Source organism: Pteropus medius, unplaced genomic scaffold (genome assembly GCF_902729225.1).
Source record: "Pteropus medius unplaced genomic scaffold, Ma_sr-lr_union100, whole genome shotgun sequence".
NCBI classification, from domain to species: Eukaryota; Metazoa; Chordata; class Mammalia; order Chiroptera; family Pteropodidae; genus Pteropus; species Pteropus medius.
This window is the reverse complement of record NW_024346667.1, coordinates 10,008,512-10,029,165: the sequence shown is the minus strand read 5'-3', so window position 1 is coordinate 10,029,165 and position 20,654 is coordinate 10,008,512. Positions and strand designations below refer to the sequence as shown.

Below are 20,654 nucleotides of genomic sequence, written 5' to 3'. Positions count from 1 at the left end.
TCAGGGTTGCCAGATTTAGCTGATAAAACACAGGATACCCAGTTAAATTTGAATTTCAGATCAATAACAAATCATTTTTTAGAATACATATGTCCCATGGCAACCCTAACACTATTCTAGTGTACATTTGTCATAATTAAGGAATGGATATTGGTTAACTAAACTCTACACATTATTCAGATTTCATTAGTTTTTCCTAATATTTCTTTTCTGTTCTAAGATCCTATTCAGGCATCATGTCTTTGTGGGCTCTGATCTGTGACAGTTGCTTAAACTTCCCACTTATTTTTAAATACAGTACAAAATGAGATTAAATATTAATTGGTAATCTAATAGTGTTAATAAACACTTGATGTATGTACTCAAGATCTATTTTTTAAATTAATAAATTTCCAAAAAATATCTAACTTATAAATCATTTCAATGGTCTGTATACCCAATGCTCTATTATAAGATTATAAAACAAAGATAAGTCCTAATTATAAATCAAGAATTTTAATTTTTAACCTTAGAAAAAAAATAACTAGTAGCAACTTATAAACATGTCCAAGCTCGTCAGACCGAAAATATTGTGTTCATTGAATATTAGAGCTATCATGGTTCTTCGATATAAAAATAATTACTAAAAACTTTCAAATCATGTGCTTTTAGTATACTCAGTTTAAACTTTCATTTTTTCAATCTTTTCCACAGAATATGCATGCTTCTAAGAACAGGTCCTTGAAAAATGGTAATTCATATTTGTTGTAAACTTTGTTTATAGCCATAAGAACGAAGGTTTGGCTTTTTAAATTTTTATTTTTTAGAATTTTTCCAAGAAGGTAAAAAAAAATAATAATAATAAAAAAGAAAGAAAGAAAGAAACAGAGAGATGAGGTTAATCAACCTAGCAGAAAGTATTTGAAGCTTGCAGCTTTGTAATTTAGGTTGATCTTCATCAAGTTAAAATCCCTACTTTAAAATGTTCAATATTATGGGAATCTTTAACATTTCAGACAGTTGCTTCTTGTGACAGTTTCCATTTCTTCCTCCCTGCTGACAGTTCCTATAATGACTTTAATCATAGAGTCTGGAAACGGAACCAGCTATTGAATAGCAACAAACTCAATGGTCAATGTCTATGTCACTTTTCTGGGAGCAGGACTTTCTGAGCATCAAGGAGCTAATACTCAGAGCCTCCTGGAAAAGTGCTAAGTGCATTAACTCTCTGTCAATCACATCGGTAACTTGCAGGCCAAATTATTACTATTTGGCTGAAGACATTCCATTGAAACTTACTTGTGTGGTATTCATATCTGTGTACTGTATATAACTAATGATGATTGTTTATGGAAAGGTGCCTGTCCAATTATTTTTGAAGAAACACAAGAATGCAGAATGACTGGAAGCATCAGGTTTTTGCCAGAGAATGCCTCAGGTAAGAGGAGAATGGCTAGAGGCTATAAGGAATCACAAGAGACAAGTCAGAGTCGTAAATTGGGAAACTGACATATCTCATCTAATATACTTGCTAACTAGGCCTTTAAAAACCTTGACATTTAACTAAGTTTGTGGAAAAGTTATGGGTTTTTGTCCTTTTCTATTGGCTTTAACTCATTAATCCAGTGAATTAAGGTGTTTATCATTGTTACCACATTAGTAGGTAACAGAGGCACTGCTTAGAGAGGCAGGTAAGCGTCTCTGCAGCTGAGCAGCTGTTTACGCAGGCTGTGCCTGTTTCAAAGTCAAGTCAGTCAAAACTGATACTTCAAGTTATTTACCCTTTTGGTACTTCAGGGCTTGAAATGGCATGAAAGAAGCCTTTCATTTGGCAGAGGCATTTAAATAAAGGTTTTGAAAGGCTGATGTGTTTGGAAGAGGGTGGGCTCTTTACTGAAATAAACAAGTTTCCAGGGATTTTAAGAAAGTAGGAAAGAAATGAAAACTTTCCAGTGGATACTGTCTACTTCAATATCTGAATTTGATCAAATTTATATTATTTAAAGGCAGAGCAATGGCCCATGGCAAGATAATCTTTGGCTTCATATGTTAATGTTCCTGAAGTAGGTTTAACTTTACATTGAGATATTTTTTAAACTCCAGAAACATTAAGCAACAAGACAAAAGACGTATCATTTATAATCAGAAAGCAGCAGTTTCCCAAAAAAGGCAGAAAGAACAGGCTGTATTCAAAAGCTTTTGGTAAAATAGCTGACTTTTTCATTCAGCATTTTATTAAACGTATGTTAAAAGGACTTCATTAAACTGAAATTCTTCAGAAAGAGGTGTTTGCATTTGCCTTTATCAAACAGTTGTTGCCAAAAATTCACCGAAACACTATCCTCTTTTATTTTTTGTAATTGCAAGGCTAAACGTTTTCCATTTATTTATATAAAGTGGATTATAAAGACATCTAGAGGCACTTTAGAAAATGTTAAGATAAGACTATCTAACAATTAATGTATGAAAATTGTTACTTAGAAATCGTAAGAAACTATTTTAACTTTTTTCAGCTATTAAAAATTATAAATGTATGTTTCTTTTTTCACCATTTATCTATGAACTTTGGAGATTCATTGTTTTTTTAATCGTTTAAAAAAGATAAAAATGCCTTTTACTACTTGTTCCTAGAATTACCATTGATGATTTGTAGCACTTATAAATTTACTGGACAAATGAAAAATAATTCAAAACATATATTTGAAGGGACATTATAAAATTGTTTATACCAGTTCTTTTTTGTTGTTGTTGTTAATTCCTGACAACATTATTTCAAGCCAATATTCATTTAGTATTTTGTATGAACTTAGCATAATGTCATGTTCTTTGGAGAAAACATGAAAGAAGTTTAAGACATGGTCCTTACCTTCAAGGGAGTTCTAATTTTATGTGGAAGACATGTCCAACACATCCAAAAATAAAAAGCACACGGGAACAATGTAAGATGATATATAGTGATTAACAAAGGCATTTTGTAATAAAGAATAAAATGTCATGTTATGTAGTTTAAGAAAAATAAAAAGAAGTGATTATCACAGTCCAGAGAAGGAGCCCCCAAGGTTGAGGTGTGAAGGCTATGTGGTCCATGAGTGATAAATCAGGGGTGGCATGTCTTTAGAATATGGTAGCTTGCTTTACTTGGTGATTAGCTTGTGGGTTTAGACCTGGAGACAGATGATTATACATCTGAACAGCCCACTCCAAAGCTAGAAAGCAAGCTACACACAGTGCTAGTTAATCGAATGGCTAAGTTCATAGGCGTGGTAAATTATCCTTGACAAAGAGGGTATCATTGGATGACGGCATGTGGATTACACAGTGTGCCTTCTGTGTATAAATGTCTATCCACCACATTAGACAAGTTATTTAAACTTTCTAAGTAAACCGGGGTTTACTTATCTGTTCCATGGACCTATGAAAGTTTCAATCTCATCATTTTTTGGCGTGTAGTAAATGACAAAAAGCACAGCAATAATACCTATTCCATAGGACTGTGGTGAGAATTCAATTGGATAATACGTACAAAACATGGTAGAAGTTGGGAGCAGAGACTGGAAAGTGTCAGGAAGGGTATAGCAGCTGGTCTTAGTATCATGTCTATAAGGGCTGGGAATGCTGAAGCTCAGTTTGGACAGGTCTGTGTTTATCTCATGTGTGAGATGAGTCAACAGGGAGTAACTCAGAAACTGAGGAATGTCCTGATGCTGGCTTGTGTTCTTATACATTGCCTTTAATAGGGACCTTTGGAAAAGGCCCTGTGGATAGGGATGAGGTTGTTCTTTATCCTGGGGTGGAAAATGAGAGCCCAACGATTAGGTTTTAGATAATATGGATAACTGTCACTTTATTTGGAACTGGAGAAGAAAGAAGTTTGAAATCAGAGTACAAGACACATCTGTAAGGAAGTCTCATTGCTAACATGGGCTGGCCCCTGCAATATGTTGGGAGAAAGGAGCTGGCAGATGAGCACATTACAGGGGCTTGGGCCTCCAAAGGGGCTTCAGAGGACCTTGATCTTGGACTCTGAGAACAACCAAAGCTAATGACCAATTTAAAGTCCTCTGTGTATCATTCCACTCCATTCTCCTAAGCCATCATGGGTTTTGGTAAAGCATTATAGCTCAATCTTCCTTATTACAGTAAGGAAATATGGAAAGTCTCTGAGCCTACACTTGAGACAAAGTCAAGCCAGGGAGAATAGAAGCTGCTGACTGAGTGAAATGAACCTTGAGCAGGAAGAGGAAATCTGCAGAAAGGCCCAGCAGGGCCCAGACCCAGGCCGACATGGCACAGATATCTGGTAAAGAACCAGATATCTACTAGTGACAAGAGATAGAAATCCAAGTCATTGTGATTGGGGTATCAATGGGAGATAACGATTTTGTAACCTGCCGCCGTATACAGTGTCTGAGTTAGACAGGATTGTGGTGAAGTTGAAAGTAGATGACAAATGAAAAGTTCTTAGCATAATGTCTGGCTTTTAACAGGTTCATAATGAAAGTCTGTTGCAGTTGATGTGACTGTTGTTGACTATGGCGTGCCATGTTAGGGGATCATGTCAGGACACTGGGGCGGAAGGTCATGTAAGACGTGTTCACTAAGCAAGCCTTGTACGTAGCCAGGCTCCTGCATCTGCATACAGCAAATGGCACCCCTGTGTGCAGAGCCAGACTCAGGCATGACCAGAAAGCCATCTCCACTTGCCACTTTCCCAAATATGGACAAGGTTATTGGCACTCAGAAGTATGATTTTCTAAAAAATGATAAATAACAACTCAATAGAGGTATTTCAGAAGGTTGTGAATCTGTGGTGCTAAGTGCAAGTCTCAAATGGTGACTGTGTTGAGGCAGTGGTAGCTCTGTGGGAGTTTGTCAGTTTTTCTTTCAAAGACAACCTGAGCCCCTGCTGAGCTGGTGGGTAGTCTGATAAGACCCCATTGTAACTTGGTGTCTTTATTCTTCTATTGGGCTTCTTAGGCTCAAAGAGGGAGGTAGCCATTTGACAAAAACACAGGCCCCAGTGAAACTTGTGTCTGGAGCAGTCTTCTACACCTAAAGATATCTCCCTATAAGACACAATTGTCCTGGATCCTTGGCATTGTGGTGGGGAGTAGGCCGGGGCTTGGCAGGTGCCAACAGAAATCTCATTTAAAGCAGAAGGCAAAGTTGATTCAAGGAGTCGAATGGATGTCTAGCCAGTAGAAACCATGATACAGGAGGAAGGATGGGCAGCAGATGAGAAACAGCACCAGCTTCTCAACATGTTACCCATACTGACTAGTTTTACCAGCCAGAAGCAGCAGGTGGCAGTGTCCTCAAACATCATCAGGTGGAGAATTGGACTAGCTGAGCCAGAATATATGAAGCAGTATCACAGAACCAACAACTAATAATTATCAAGAAATGTTTATGCACAGGTCCTGTTTAAAGTTCTTAAATGAATTACCTAATTTAACCTCACAACAACCGTATTTCATAGGTAATGTCATTATTCCAGACACACTTCAGCCTCAGGGCCTTTGCACTTGCTTACTCCTCACTGCATTCAGACCTCTGGTCAAATGCCATCTCCTAAGAGAAGACTATTCTGATTGCTCCATCTAAAATACTTCATGTCACTGTTTATTTTCTTACCATACTTAATTTTTCTGCATAGCTGTTATCTCTTTGACAGTGTATACTTATTTTTTCCATGGCAGCAGGGAACTTATTTATTTTTTTTAATGGCTGTATCCTCAGCCCCACAAATAGTACCCTTCCCAGAGGAGTAGTACAATAAATAACTGCTGAATGATGGTTTCAGTTTACAAGGAAGGATATGAATTACAAGAAGTTTAAGAAAATCACTCAAGGTCCCAGCATCATAAATGCAGAATCGGGCTTGGCATCCAGGCAGCATGGCTCCAAGGCCCCAGCTCTTGATGGCTACTCTGCACTGCATCATTGGTATTTCGTTACATCGTCGCCTCAGTTCTGAGAGAGAAACAGATCCACTGCAAGCAGGACAGCAGCATGGGGAACACTGCTCTCTATGAACAAGGACTAGAAAGGGCAGAAACTCGCATCTGGCCTCCTTGGCTCTCTTCTATCCTAGGCCTTCATACATGTGGCTGGGAGGCCTTGGGCCTCCTGGCTGGAGAGAAGCCTCCACGTATATCTCTGCCTTCCCTGCTGAGCATGAGGACAGAAAGTTGGGCTAAGCCCCTCTGAAAACCTACATACGAGTGCTACCCTTACTGATGAAGAAAGAATGGCAGAGTTTCTGTTGCCAGTGAATTTCTGGGTACCAGTCTTAAAATGCTATGATTAAAATGCTTAGATCCCAGTCCTACTGGCTGCACTCACATCACTCACTGGAGAGGACACTACTGAGCCTCAGGACACAAACGGCCTTCGGAACTCCTAAAGTCTGGGCTTCCTTCATCTTTATCTCTAGCTGACTATTTAGAGAAGCAGGAGTCTGAAGGCCTGTGATCTCGAGCTCTGCGTGTGTCCTTGTCAAGGGTACAGTGGTTCCAAAGAAATAAATCAGCGTTACACTGGCAGTTAAGAAATCCTGGCACGCCCAGCCCCTTCATAGACATGGTAGGGATAGGAAAGATACTCAGAGACTGAAGTTCAAACAACTGTTGATTAGGTGATACCCAGTGGGCTGAAGCCAAAGGCCTGGATAAGGCACAACTGTGGGGCAGGGAACTCCACAGATTACGGTTTGTGCTGATCTAAGAAAGCAGTCAAAGCTGAGACCTAAATTTAAACCAGGTGGACAGCACTGTCTAGACTAGAGGCATAATTGAGGTCAATTAACAGAAGAGAAACAAGATATTCTAAGCCAGAGCAAGAACATCCAGAACACAGAGTAAGAAGTAGAATCTAGAGACATCTCCTGAGCCACATGTGTCGCCACCATCCCTTACATAGAGCATTGTTGACCTTGGTGGGGAGAGTCAGATTAGTTAACACTGAAGTTATGGAGTGTGAGCTCTAATAAACTTAGGAAAGAAAGAAAAAAGGAAAGTGTGTATCTGTTTTGATATCCCAAAAGCTCAAAATAGTTCATAGATTCGACTCTTTGTGAGTCATTAGTCTTTCATTGATTTAACAATTATTCAGCACCTATTGTGTTAGATGCTGAAGTTATTTATGGTTGAAGTGAACCCAACCAAATCAGTGGGTTTTTTTCAGTGTTTCTTAGTAACTCTTTCAAAGAGGAAAAACTTGCTTGTCAAATACCCACACTCATATTATCCTTTCCTATGAAGACATATTTCTTCTACTGTTTAAATTTTTTTTAAATGAAAAATGATGCTTTTGATCTGCTTGCAACTCAACAAAAATTTAAAAAGTTAATATGAAACTGACTTTTTTACACTAAAAAGGCAATTTTTGCTCAGATGTTACCTGTAAGTCCTTCAATCCAGTCTAGAGCTACTAATATATGAATTTCCAAAACAAAACAAAACAAAACAAAAAAAACAAAACTGCTATCCCAGTCCCACTCAAAGCTCTCTTCAGATTTAAAAGCTGGTTTCCCGGAAGCCTTTTTTTTCTATCTTGTTCTGTTTTGTGTTGTTGCCATTTTGAATCTCTTATTGTAACTGCTCTGATGGGCCCATGGATCAGAACACTCTAATAAATGTTGATTCTCAAAAAAAAAAAATGTTGATTCTCTGTCAATTATATGTCAACATGGCTTCACACTCAAAGGAGAGAGCCTTTCAAATGGAAGAGGAGAGTGCTGATTATTCACATTGGGGATGACTAAGTATGACTTACACATTTATCGAGCATACCTACTTAGGCCTACAGGTAAAAACAAAGGTTAAAGAACACAATTTTAAGTTTCAGTGGTGACAGTCATTCTAGGTTATTTGTCTCAGGAAATTTAACTAAAAAGGGTTAGGCATTTGAATCAAGAGTAGAGAATATATGGAAGTCAAAGGTGGAAATAAAAAAATAAAAACAATTTAAAATGTAAAAATAACTATAAAAATAGAGTCAAAGAGAGGAATTGGGAACACCGGCTGTGACTCACCTGATTAGAAATGCTCAAAAGTGGCCACAGGGTATCTGGGAGACCAAGAAGAGCAAGCTCGACCTCACCAACCTGCGCTACCAGCAAGCGTTCTTCAGGGATTTAACAAAGGGTCACACACACTTAGGCATTTAATTGAAGCATGTTAATACTGACAATGATAAATATGTGGGAATTCCTCCCCAGCACTTTGTCTCTAGTATATTTCTCAAATGTACTAAATAATATCAAGAGTGACCTGAGTGTGCTTATTTTTTTAAATAAATTTTTCATTAAGAATATTATATGTGTTAAAAATTTATAATATAACAAAGTTTACTTTGTACCCTCCCTGCCTCCTGTCTCTATAAAGTTAGGGCATTAAATTATTTTCTCTTGATTGAATGTCCCAATCCACATTATAGACAAATCCAATTGAAGCCGTACTACGGTCTAACACACTAATCTTATGGATCCTTATTATCCCTATGCACCATTGAAAAAGAAGATGTCATAAGTAAGTTAAATGATTTCCAAGAATGTTAGAAGACAGTGGTGGCAAAATCCAGCAAAAATCCACTCATCTTCACTTCCAGACCATGAGCAGTAACTGTAGTGCCCACTCACATTCTACCACTGGTACTCAATGCTTCTTATTCTGAACTTGGGCAGAGGTCGTGGTTCCTAAAGTCTTTTTAATTGACCAAGAAAATCACTCTGAGGTCACAAAGTCCATATGTTTTCAGTATACCAAATAACCAAGTAAAAATAATGTCTTTCAGAGACATATCTTTTGAATGAACTTGGCTGCATCTTGATTGGTAATAATGAAGCAGAATTATTTAATAAGCAAAGAACATGAATACAGGTAGGAGGAAGAAACTGAGGAACACATTAATGACGACTAAAAAAATTTTTTTCATATTATAATAATGGAACTATCATCTAGGTTCCTGCTGAACAGAGGATTACGAGGTTGTATAAGACTAATGACAATTGCTTCAGGCCAAGTTCTCTCCCCTTAGATCTGTATGAAGAGCCACCTAAACATTGCCAGGTGAGATGTCTTTCAATAACAAGGCTCCAGGCTGGCCCAGCCCTTGTACTTGCAGCCTGTGTTCTAAGGGGGACTACATGATTCTTCTAACTTCAGTTAAGTCCTGCAAACCCTTAGGGCCTCTCTCCCTGCTGCTCTCTCCTGCTAGCCAGCCTGAGCTCCTCAGGGAGCCTCTACCCTCACACGTCTGCCAAAAATGATCATTTCTTGAAAGAGTCCATTTCCTTGGAAAGATTTGAATCTCCTCTTCCTTCTTAGATCTCCGAGTTATTAATCCTTAAGAAAACACAATTATTTTCTGTCCTAGAAACATTCAGCAGCTACAAGCAATTTGTTTCCTCTTCCCTCTGTTTTTGCTGTTGTTGAGCTTCAAGCCCTGTTCATTTTGATGGATATACTGCGTACCAGGCCTGTGGTAAATCCTTATATAATTTAATTATTTTACACTACAGAAACCCCTCCAGCTAAGTTTTATTATCCCATTTTAAGAGATGAGGAATCTGAGGTCCAAAATAAACGATAAAATTTGCCTAAAGTCACAGAGCTCATGTTTACCACACCAATTCAAGAACTCAGATTCCAAAGACCGTGTTGTTATTCTCTAAGTATATTACTTCCATCAGCCAAATCTGTATATGGCGATCTTTGACCTTTATTTTTCTTCATAATATTTACCACCGACATTATATAACTCTTCCTTAAGGCCCTGTGACCTTGAACAGGGTACTTAACCTGTTTCTACCTCATCTGTAAAATGGAAATTATGATAGTTCTCACCTTAAAAGAGAGTTGTAAGAATTAATGGAGTTAATATATACAAGAGAATAAGAACAATGTTTGTCCAGTTATAAGTATTATATAAATGTTAATTATCATTATTAGTAATATAATAATAATAATAATAGTAGTAGTAGTAGTAGTTGCAGTAGTAGTAACAGTAGTATATTTATTTATTTAAGGGTTTATTATCCATCTCCTATACTAGAATATAATCTCCTTAAGGACAGAAACTTTGTCTTGTTCACTACTGTACTTCCACTATCAAAAACAGTGCTTAGCACAAAGTAAAGTCGTAGTAATTCTTTGCTGAATGAGGAAACACATAAATGACTCCATGTCTTCATATTTGTTTTTCTGTGACTTTGGGCAGTTAAAATTCATAAGTGTGTGAACATAGTCTCTGATGTCAAAGCTGTACACACCTCATCCAGCACCCCCATGAGCCCAGATACAAAGTGGCCACCATTTATGTTCTTTGCTGTGCCTCATGCTGATGGCCTTCTTTCTTAATTTAACATCTTCTTCCTAGGGACCTCATGGCTAAGTCGCTCTCCATTCCTTTCAAGTTGTCCTGCCTCTCCATTCCATCAAAATAAAGCTTGCCTTAATTTTATGCTATAAATCCTCCTCACTGGCAGGTAATACTTAATTACTCTCGCAAACTGATATGCTATTTAAATTTTTCTAATGCCCCTTGCAATTCTAAAATTCTATAAACCCTGATCTTCGGTTAGTGTGCGGTTACTTCAAAATTTGCCATATGTGTGATGATATTGTATCAAAAGTGGTCTAATATTTACCCTCTAGCTGGTAATGAATAGCTGCATCCAAAGGAAGAGCTTTAGTGGTAGAAGTCAGGCATCAGAGCTGATCTCTTGGGAAAAAAAATATTTTTGGTGCTGATAGAGTCTTCAGAAATCCCTTGGTCTATCCCATGTTTTTGTTTCCCAGAGGTAAGGCTAGTGCTCTCTGGGTCACCCAGTCAGCTTCCTCTGATTTCATCAGAGACACAGGCTTTATTCTGGACTGGGTAAGTTTGGGATTTAAGTTCCCTCTGTCCTATGAAAAGTTGCTGTTTCCCGAGAGAAATCATAGGTGAGGATAGAAAAGAAGAGCGAGCGAAAGAGGGTAAGAAATCAGTGAGGTGTGCAGCAGCAGAGCAAAAAGGACAGGTCCCTGCGAAGTGGAAGAGCCAAAGAGAGAGCTACTAAGCGAACGGGAAAAAAAGGGAGGAAATGCAAGGGAAAAGCAGAAAGCAGAGGAATTAGCACAGAAGGTGGTGAAATGCAGAGGATTCTATTGGACAACTGAGACCGCTGTGTAGGGAAGAGGGGGCTAAAGTAAAGAGAGGATACAAATGGATTAAGACATAGAGTAACCATTGTCAGTTATCTAAGGAAGGATTGGCAGTCTAAATAAAATGCACACTATTTGTTTATAATTCCAGTGGTTTATGGTTATGCTATAGCTAGGTGTTTAATCTTATTAAGCTCTAGTTATAATTTCATTCATTATATGCAACTGATTATTTTCAAAGTGTTATGTATAGAGGGCCCCTTATCAAGGGTTAGAAATGATATAGCTTCACTTATAATCCATTATTTTCCATACATAAATCAACCTCACATGTTGGAAAATTTCTGACAGTGCCTCTCTACAGAAAGAGAAGCAATTATTTCCCAGAAAATAAGATACGATTTAAATGTTTTGGCCTAATTGGCTGTGTAGAGATATGGCTCTGAAAAAAGATGCAGAAAAGCCAATTCACATATGAACACGCTCCTTCTCCATTCCCTCTGCCATCCTAAGTCAAGCCACTATCATCTCTCATGTGAAATATCATGACAGTCTCTTAGTTCCTTTCTTCACTCCCACCTTGGACCTTTCTGGTTATCCACAACATACAAACTAAACTTTTAAAAATATCACCGCTCAGCCTCTATGTAAACTTTTCAGTGGTTTCCCCATAGCACGACGAATAAGCCTAAACTCTCACAGGCACTTGTGCAATCCTGCCCGTGCGTCTCGCCTCCGTGTTCAACTCTGCTGACCTCACTTTTCCTCCTCAGATGTGCCACCCTCTCTCCCATCCTAGGGCCTTCATGTATGTTCTGATCTAAGACTGGAACACTCTTCTCCACTTGCAATCTGGCTAAATAATACCTGTACTTCCTGGCTCAGCATAAACACTGTTTTCCTCAGAGAAGCTTTGTCTGACCACCAAGCCCAGGCCACGTCCATTTGTTACATGTGCTCACTGCTTATTTTATTTCTTCTACACATCGGTTTACATGATTCATAATAATTACTTTTAATTACTTATCTGAACACTTATTTCTTTGCTGACTGTGACCCCCAGGTGACTGTAAGTCTTATGAAAACAGTGGCCAGGCCTACTTTGCCCATCACTCTTTTTCCCCAGTGCCTGCCATGGTTTCTGTCACATGACAGGTACTCGATATACCAGTGAAGGAGTAAATAAAAGTTACATTTCAAACATCCTAGATTTTTTTGTTCAGTCCCAGGGAGTCTGCCTCAGGTAGCGCACATACAATGCATACAATGATTTCTATGCATTTATTTGCAGGGAGGAGAGAGAATCCCTTCTGCTCTCTGCCCCTTTCCCTTACATGTTCTGTGTGTGCTGAGTATTGCAGCGCCGTGGTAGAAATAGAGACAGCAGGTCTGTGAATCTTCTATACGGAGAAGGCCTACTATTGTCCCTCATGAAAGCAAAGTGGTGCACAGTATTCAAAACCTTCTCAGCTGCTGAAGCAGAGGATTTGCAGTTCTGTTTAGTTAAGATGGAATCGAGCTGAAGGGCAGAATGTACTTGGAGTAAAGAAAAGCACTACTAGAACTCTGTAAAAAATAAAGGAGACGATATCTTTGGTTCTTTACTTACTTGACACTACTTTCTTCACAGCAAGTCTCATGTTATCCTCTCCTGATGTGCAGTGCAGTCTTCTTCCGACTTGTCATCAGTCCCTCACGCTTTATTCTGAAACAGTGTCAAAAATCTGTACTTCTGAGTGCAATGACTGGTTTCGAATATCTCAGGATGACTGACTCAAAACCTTTTGACTAAATATTGTCAGTTAGGTTAGAGTGGTCCCCAGCAGGGCCCGATTCAATCTAATGCAGCTTTCAATTGTGTTCCTGTATGTCCAAATATTGTTTTAAAGATATTGACATAAGCTGACCTATTACATGTGCTTATTCTTTTCTGGTGGTGATATAGACTAGGAAAGACAATGTACTATTAACTCTAACATAAATAAGGATTGGATGCAATTGTTAGGGTTTGGTGATTCTTTTCTGGCAGCCAAACCTGCTTGTAGCTTTCAGAATTCATGGCATTAAACACTTAGGGCCTCTCATCACAAAATGACATATACACAATTACCTTTCCAATGGCTGGATCAGCCCATGTCAATGTTATGTTTAATATTTAAACATAATCTACTGTTATTTCTATCTGTTCACTCAGTGGCCATCTGCAGAACCAATATGAATACAAATGGAACTTGTGGGGCAAGAAAAATACATTGAGAATTATTGAGTTGAACAGACCTAGTGGGAAGATTGTGTCTATTCAAACACCTGTCTTCCACTCTCCCACCATCTGTGCAGTCACTTCATCCTTCAGCCTCACTACTCACCCCTACAATTACCCTGTCAAGAGGAGAATGCTGCTCAGGTGGATTTGATGTGGGTTTAATACATATGGCCCATTGTGCTTAATGCTGATTTTCTCTAAGTAACTATATCTCTTCTTGCTATAAATCTATGTATATATATCTATACTTAATATGGATGATAAGTCCATCTAAGGAAAGAACCAGTTTATGTTTTGTAAAGAGATGAGATTAAATAAACAGATGATAGGCCGTCCAAAGTTGTAAGTGAAAACAGTAGAATAATGCATAATTCACAGGTTATAGTGAAATTAAAAGAGAAAGTTAATATATTCATGCATTCTTAAGAATTCTTTCCTTCAAATTCTCAATATGAATATAAAAATTGTCTATATATAGCTAGCTATAAAGGAAAAGGAAGAAACTAAAATGTAACCCAAATTTACCATGTGTTGTTGGCTGTGATGCTGAAGAGTTTATATTCATTGTCTCATCTAATAAAACAAGGTGAGTATTTTAAGACAAGGAACCTGGGTTCAGAGAGTTTAAGTATCTTGGGAAACAAGCCTAAAACTATCTGTTTCAAAGTATGTATTCTTCCCTCTAAGTGTTTTTATCATTTACCTGGTGATAGTATATCAGTCTGGACGAGTCAAACCTCTAAGAGTCTCATCTCATCAAGTGTGATATATTTTGCTATATCCCCTGTAGGAGACAAAAACAAATGATCAGAAAAAAATGGAAATCATAAGAAATTGTACACTCAATTACCTAGATATGACATCATTAGAGCACAAAGGAATTGGATAACCATACTTTCTCTGTTTCCATCCACTCATTCTTTCATCCCAAACATATTCTTTTGATTGCCAACTATGTGCGAGGCACTGGGATAGACATTTCGAATACAATGATAAGCTACACGAAAATGCTCTCTGTGTTCACGGAGCACACAATTATAGGGAGCAAGGCAGAGGGAGAGCACCAAGATGGCACCTCCAGCCTAGGCTCTGAGAGAGCCACTCTGGAGGCCCCTAGATATGTAATAAATTGGAATCTGGCCCCTCAGACCAAAGCTCCAGGAAGAGCCAAGAGGCCTCCTTCACAGAGAGGCTGGGGGAGGGGGAGCCTTAGTTTGCTCTCTGAGCAGTGCCCTGAGGTGGCAGCTTGCCAAGCACCATCTCTCCAATTGCCACAGTTCCATGGGACCCAGGAACACAGCTCCCCTTGGCCACCATAGCCAGGTGATTAAGGGGCTTCCCCTGGGAGGCAGCCACAAAACTAGGCCACTAGACATGAAAACCAGGGAACCAGCCATGTGTAAAGCTCCCCTCCAGGAGGCGCTGGAATTCTGAAGCATGGCAGAAGGAGTGTGTGAGGAGAGCGCCCACCCACCAAGGTCTCTGGAAAGGATTACAGTCGGCCCCTAGATGCACGTTTAATAAGGAACCTGCCCACTCAGGCCACAGCCGTGATGATTAACTAGCAGGCCTCCTTCACAAAATGACCAAGCTCCTGGGTCTGTTGCCTCTTGCTGTGCTCTGGGGGTGGCAGCTGTTTAAAATCTCTTTCTCTGTTGTTTACAGTCCTGTGAGACCTACTAGTATAAGCCCCACTGGCCACCAGAGCCATGCAATGTAGACATGTCCGCTGGCAGCAGCTGCAAAAGTCAGGTTGCCAGACATGAGTATGAGTTCCTTTCTGGGTGACACCAATTATTACAGGCTCATGAGACCAGGAGTGAAAGCTCCCCTGGCCTCCAGAGCCAGGAAGTCAAAGGCATCCCCCGCGTGGCAGCCACAAAGATCAGGGCACAAGAGAAAGCATCCACTTATGATAAAAATTCTCAACAAAGTAGGTATAGAGGGGCTGCAACTTAACATAGTAAAGGCCATATACGACAAGCTCCCAGCTAACTCATTGATGAAAAGCTGAAAGCCTTTCTTGTAAGATCAGGAACAAGACTAAGACATCCACTCTTGCCACTTCTATTCGACATAGCATTGGAAGTCGAGAAAAAGAAATAAAAGACGTACGCATTAGAAAGGAAGAAGTAAAACTGTCACTATTTACAGATAACATAATATTATACATAGAAAATCCTAAAGATGACAAAATGGAATATTATTCAGCCATAAAAAAGAATGAAATCTTGCCATTTGCGACAGCACAGATGGACTTCGAGAGCATGATACTAAGTAAAATAAGTCAGAGAAAGGCAAATGCCTTATGATCTCTCTTACACATGAAATCTGAAAAGTGAAAAAACAAACAAGCTCATAGATACAGAGAGCAGATTGGTGACTGCCAGCTGTGGGGGTGGAAGAAATGGGCAAAGGGGGTCAATGGGTAAAAATAAAAAAGATATACTTCAACCATGCTATTTCATAAATAATGAGACAAGCTGTTAAAAGAGAAGTTTGTAGTTGATTTTCTGAATTTGTCAACACGTTTACACCACTACTCAGTATTTTATTTTTAGCAGGTATATTGAGGAAAGGTACATTTGGCCTTCAATTAAAAAGCACAGCACCTCAGTTCCTGGACCATGAAATTCCCATTTAAAGAGTAAAGTACTCAGAATCATTCAGCAGCATGCACAAGTCATAAATCCTTCCCAGTGGAAAATTTCACCCTCTTCCCTGGTTCCTGAGCCAAGAGTAGAGAGTGGCATTCACTCACTCCTCATCTTTAGACTTAGTAAAGTCAACAACAAAAAATTCATACGCAATACATTAAATGTGTCACATCAATTTCTTTGCTGTTTAGATGAAATGAGCTTTGTGTTGCTCTCAAATTAGACATTCATCATGCATAATTAGCCCCTTACATAGAACAGCTGCTGGCTTTTACAATGATTTCAACCCAGTGCTAAGTGTACCCACTGTGGGTGTTTATGGTGAGCATTACTGAATCAAATCTATAAGGTATGCATCATTCGATTTGACGATAAATACAGAAAAGAATTATCTAGATAAAAACATGGTATACTCATCTTCAGCTAGAAAAGTTACTTGGAAGTAGTTCTATTAAAATGCATTATATTGAAAAACTATTTTAATTTTAATATTCAAAATTCTCTTAATTTAATACTAAGTATTATTTTGTAACTTTAGGAAAAAGGAGAAACAGCACATTTTTCATCAGTATGTTCAAAAGACTGAAGAGGCAATTGAATCATTGGGACGGGTTCCATGGATAAAGCAAGAGTCAGGAAATCTTAAATTTAACTCTAACTTTACACCTGTGCCGAATCCCTACTTTTGCCATCTCTGAAAATGTAAACTAATTATCAACAAGCATTTATGTGAATTGCAAAATAATTATCAACAAACACTTTAAGATGGAAATTGTTACCTCAGAAATACAAAATGTAATTCGCAGACTATAGTTGTAAATTTGAATAATAATTTGTATTTGCTTCAAATCAGAGATCTTGTAATTGATTCTGTTAGTGATGATTTAAGTATTTGAGAAGTAGAGAAAGCATGGGGGAAATCTAATATAATCATTACAAGCAGTAGTCTACCACCTTTTATTTTTTAAGTGTGTGTATTTATCATCTCTAATTGGAATCTGTTTTACAAATAACATAACTGGGAAAAAGGAAACCTACAAAGTCACAGTGAGTTAGATAAAGAGATATTGCTATAGTCCCTCAGTTTATAAATTTTACTCTTAATCCTACCCAGCTAAAAAAAGCAGCAGAAATTTAATGTCATATTTTAGATGGTAAAGGGCAATAAAAGCTTTGTCATGATCATGATTATCCCTTTTCAAATTAAAAAGGTAAAAGATGACTAAAGGTTATATTCAAATTTTGACCACCAATGTATAATATTTCTGTGAAACCAGTTTTTGTGGGCTTTTCTAAATGCCACTTGTGATATTGGAGCAATGTGTTTAGGAGTAATGTACTTTGAAGAATCTTTTTGGAAGTGAAATTACCTACCTGTTCATATATAAATATTTGTGGGGGTGCATGTATTCACACACGCACAACTACATTAACAGAGTTTATTAAACAGAGTTCAACAAATGTTTATTGTTGACACACATTCTGTTTTTCTTAATGGGTCTACTTTTTGAAATCTGTGTATACAGGACTGATATTCAACTGGTACACAACCAGACGGGCTAAAGCAACTGTTTATGGCTGGCATCCCTCCTGTTTTATCTAACAGGCATTCACTTCTATTGATTAATGCTTATATCATACTGGTTATTAAATATTTTTATATTGATAAATATTTTTTATATTTTAATGTATTCTATAGGATACTTTATAAACCATTGACACTATTGCTAACAATTAGTTAATAATAGCAAAAAAATAGAGATAATAGTCATTTATTGCATGTACATTGCTGAGAGATAAAGCTAGCTAGCGGGAGGAGATAACTGGAAATATTGTTACGTTCAAGTTAAATAAGGAAACATAGAGTGAAGCAGATCAACACAGTTGCATCTGTGTGATTACAACAATGGTCAGGAAACACACAAGCTGAACAATTCCACCCTGTATCAAAAGAATTCTTCATTTAAATTGCTTTGAGAAATCCTCATATGATGGGAATATTTTTTAACATCTTTGGACTGAATAGATAAAATTTCTCTCTCTCTTGTTCTTTCTCACCCTTCCCTGCCCCCTCTTTCTCTCCACATAGATTACAAAGAAAAAAGAAGTGACTGGCTCCTTAACACAATTAAGCAAAAATACGACAATATTCACAAATGCTTTAAAATATATATATGTATTTAATATATATATATATGTGTATATATTTTAAAAGGTAAGTATTTTACATTTTCATCTTTTGTGACTTTGGTGGGCACGTTTTTCTATATCACTTTTATATACACTGTCTTTTAATCTATTTCAGTGGTGTTCACACAGGCTCAGCTGGGAATATAAGGAGTAATTTGGCCACCATTTATTTGGGGAGAAAATAATTAGAAAATAATTCTTTTATAAATTGTATTTGATTGAAATCAACTACTTGTTCTCATCATAACTGACTTAATTCAACTAGTTTTTTTCAAGTTAACTTGATTAAGTAGATTCACTTTATATTCAAGATTTTTATTTATTCTGTTTCATAAGGTCAAACTCTATAAAATTACATAAGAAAAATAATCACAAAGAATTCCCTATATTTCCTATATCTATTCCATACCATTCATCATGAAAAAGAAAAAAACTAAATAATTTTTTAAAGGACAGTTAGCAAAACCATCCTCCATCTACAACCACAGGTCTTAGTCTTCTTATATGCAACAACTTTACAGATAACGTCCTGTGACTTATTTCATTTGTAGAACTGTAGGAGCCTCTAATGTAAAACTATATAAAAAAAAAATTTCCATTAAGAATACTTGAATACCCAATCTAAGTGACATAGGAAATTTTAGCTTATATGGCTTTTCTAAATGCACTTTATAAATGATCGGTAAAACAGAGTCTCCACTGAAATATATGGACTTTTAAAAATAGACTTTGAGCAAATATTAAAAAAAAAATTATATTTACAAATGTACTTAAAAGATCTCAAACATTATTTTCCATGCTTTCGAATTACATATTAAGACTCAAAAAGAAGAAAAGAAAGAAGGCAGGAAGGAGAAGGATGGAGGGAAAAAGAAAGAAATCATCTATGCTTCTACCATGAAAATAATAGGAAGAGGTCATGTTGACTACTTAGGGCAAAGGCTGATCCGGAGTGACACTTCATACCAACATAATGGTATCAAATGAGCTATTTTGACATTTAACATTGTCATCTTTTGATGATTTTCCTAAAATTGCAATTATCGTAGGATAGGTGCCTAGCTTTTACTATTTAGGGCAAGTTTTCTTTTTTAAAAACTAAAAGCCATACGGCTCTTTAGAACAGTGGTCCCCAACCTTTGTGGCACCAGAGACTGGTGCTCCTGTGAGAATCCAATGCCTGATGGATGATCTGAGGTGGAGCTGAGGCGGTGACGCTAACGCTGGGGAGTGGCTGAAAATACGGATGAAGCTTCTCTGCTCACCTCCCGCTGTGAGGCCTGGCTCCTAACAGGCCACGGATTGGTACTAGTCCATGACCTGGGGTTTGGGGACCACTGCTTTAGGAAATGTTTTTGTTCTCTAGTCTAAAAAAAGGAAAGTCAGTTTTGAGATGAGTCCATTGCAGTGTGCAGAGACTGGAAAGATGTAATATTTTTATGGCTTTATGTTGACAGCAATCTATACAGGTGCTGCCATTCAGCTGAATGACTGAAAAAGAATGGGGAGCATCTATTCAAAGTCACTGAAGAATCTGAAGAATTCACTGAAGAGTTGCCATTGAAGAAATTAAGAAAAAAAGGAAATCTGACATAATATAAATGAAGCATATATAATCTGTGTCTATATGACAGAGCATTTTTCAACTCTCTCTTCCATTTTGTCATGACATACTTCAAGGTTGTGTCACAGAGAACCATACAAATACATATATTCCAAGAATTTTCAGCATTTGCATTAATTAATCAAACTTAGGAGTTTTTATCTGTAAATTACAGATGGGCCAATCTGGAAGTTAAAAGCAGAGAGTGGAAGCAGTTAGCCTATGGGTCTTCTTCACGAGTTCTAATTAAAATTCATATTGAGAGTTATTTTTTTAAATCGGGAGAGCCACTGTCTGATTTTCAAATAAGATCTGAAAGTTGGTTCATTCATTAAAAAAAAATTCTTGAACACCTACTGTATGCCAGATATCATTTTATCTATATGCCAGATACCACTGCGGATGCTAGAAGGGAGAAAACAATAACCGACTTATGTTTTATCAAACTGATGTCTGTTGAAGGTAAATGAAGTAGAGAACTGCAAACAATGCAAGTGTTATGGCCTGAATGTTAGTGTCCTCCCCCAAATTCATGCTAAAGCTGTCATCCTCAGTGTGACGATGATGGAGGTGGAGCCTTGGGGGTAATAGGCTTAGATGAGTCCTCATGATGGGATTAGTGCCCTTATAAGCAGAGACCAGAGAGTTTGCTCACTGTCCACCACGTGAGGACACAGCAAGAAGGCAACAGGTTCCTAAGAATCTGACCATGGTGGCACTCTGACTTTGAGACTTTTCCAGCCTCCAGAACTGTGAGAAATAAACGTCCATTGTTTAAGCCACCCAGTCTATGGTAATTTAATATAGCAGCCCTG

General features: G+C 37.7%; 1 protein-coding gene across 1 annotated transcript in view; it reads right to left on the bottom strand.

Moving 5' to 3' along the window:
* The window catches only part of TTC29 (tetratricopeptide repeat domain 29), a 594,494-nt gene that overhangs the window by 205,022 nt on the left and 368,818 nt on the right, over nucleotides 1–20,654 (bottom strand). The window contains exons 7-8 of the mRNA XM_039876006.1: nucleotides 14,093–14,173; nucleotides 12,736–12,831 (exon numbers count right to left, since the gene is read on the bottom strand). The gene's annotated coding sequence lies outside the window, so the exon portion shown is untranslated. The remainder of the gene's footprint in view (nucleotides 1–12,735; nucleotides 12,832–14,092; nucleotides 14,174–20,654) is intronic.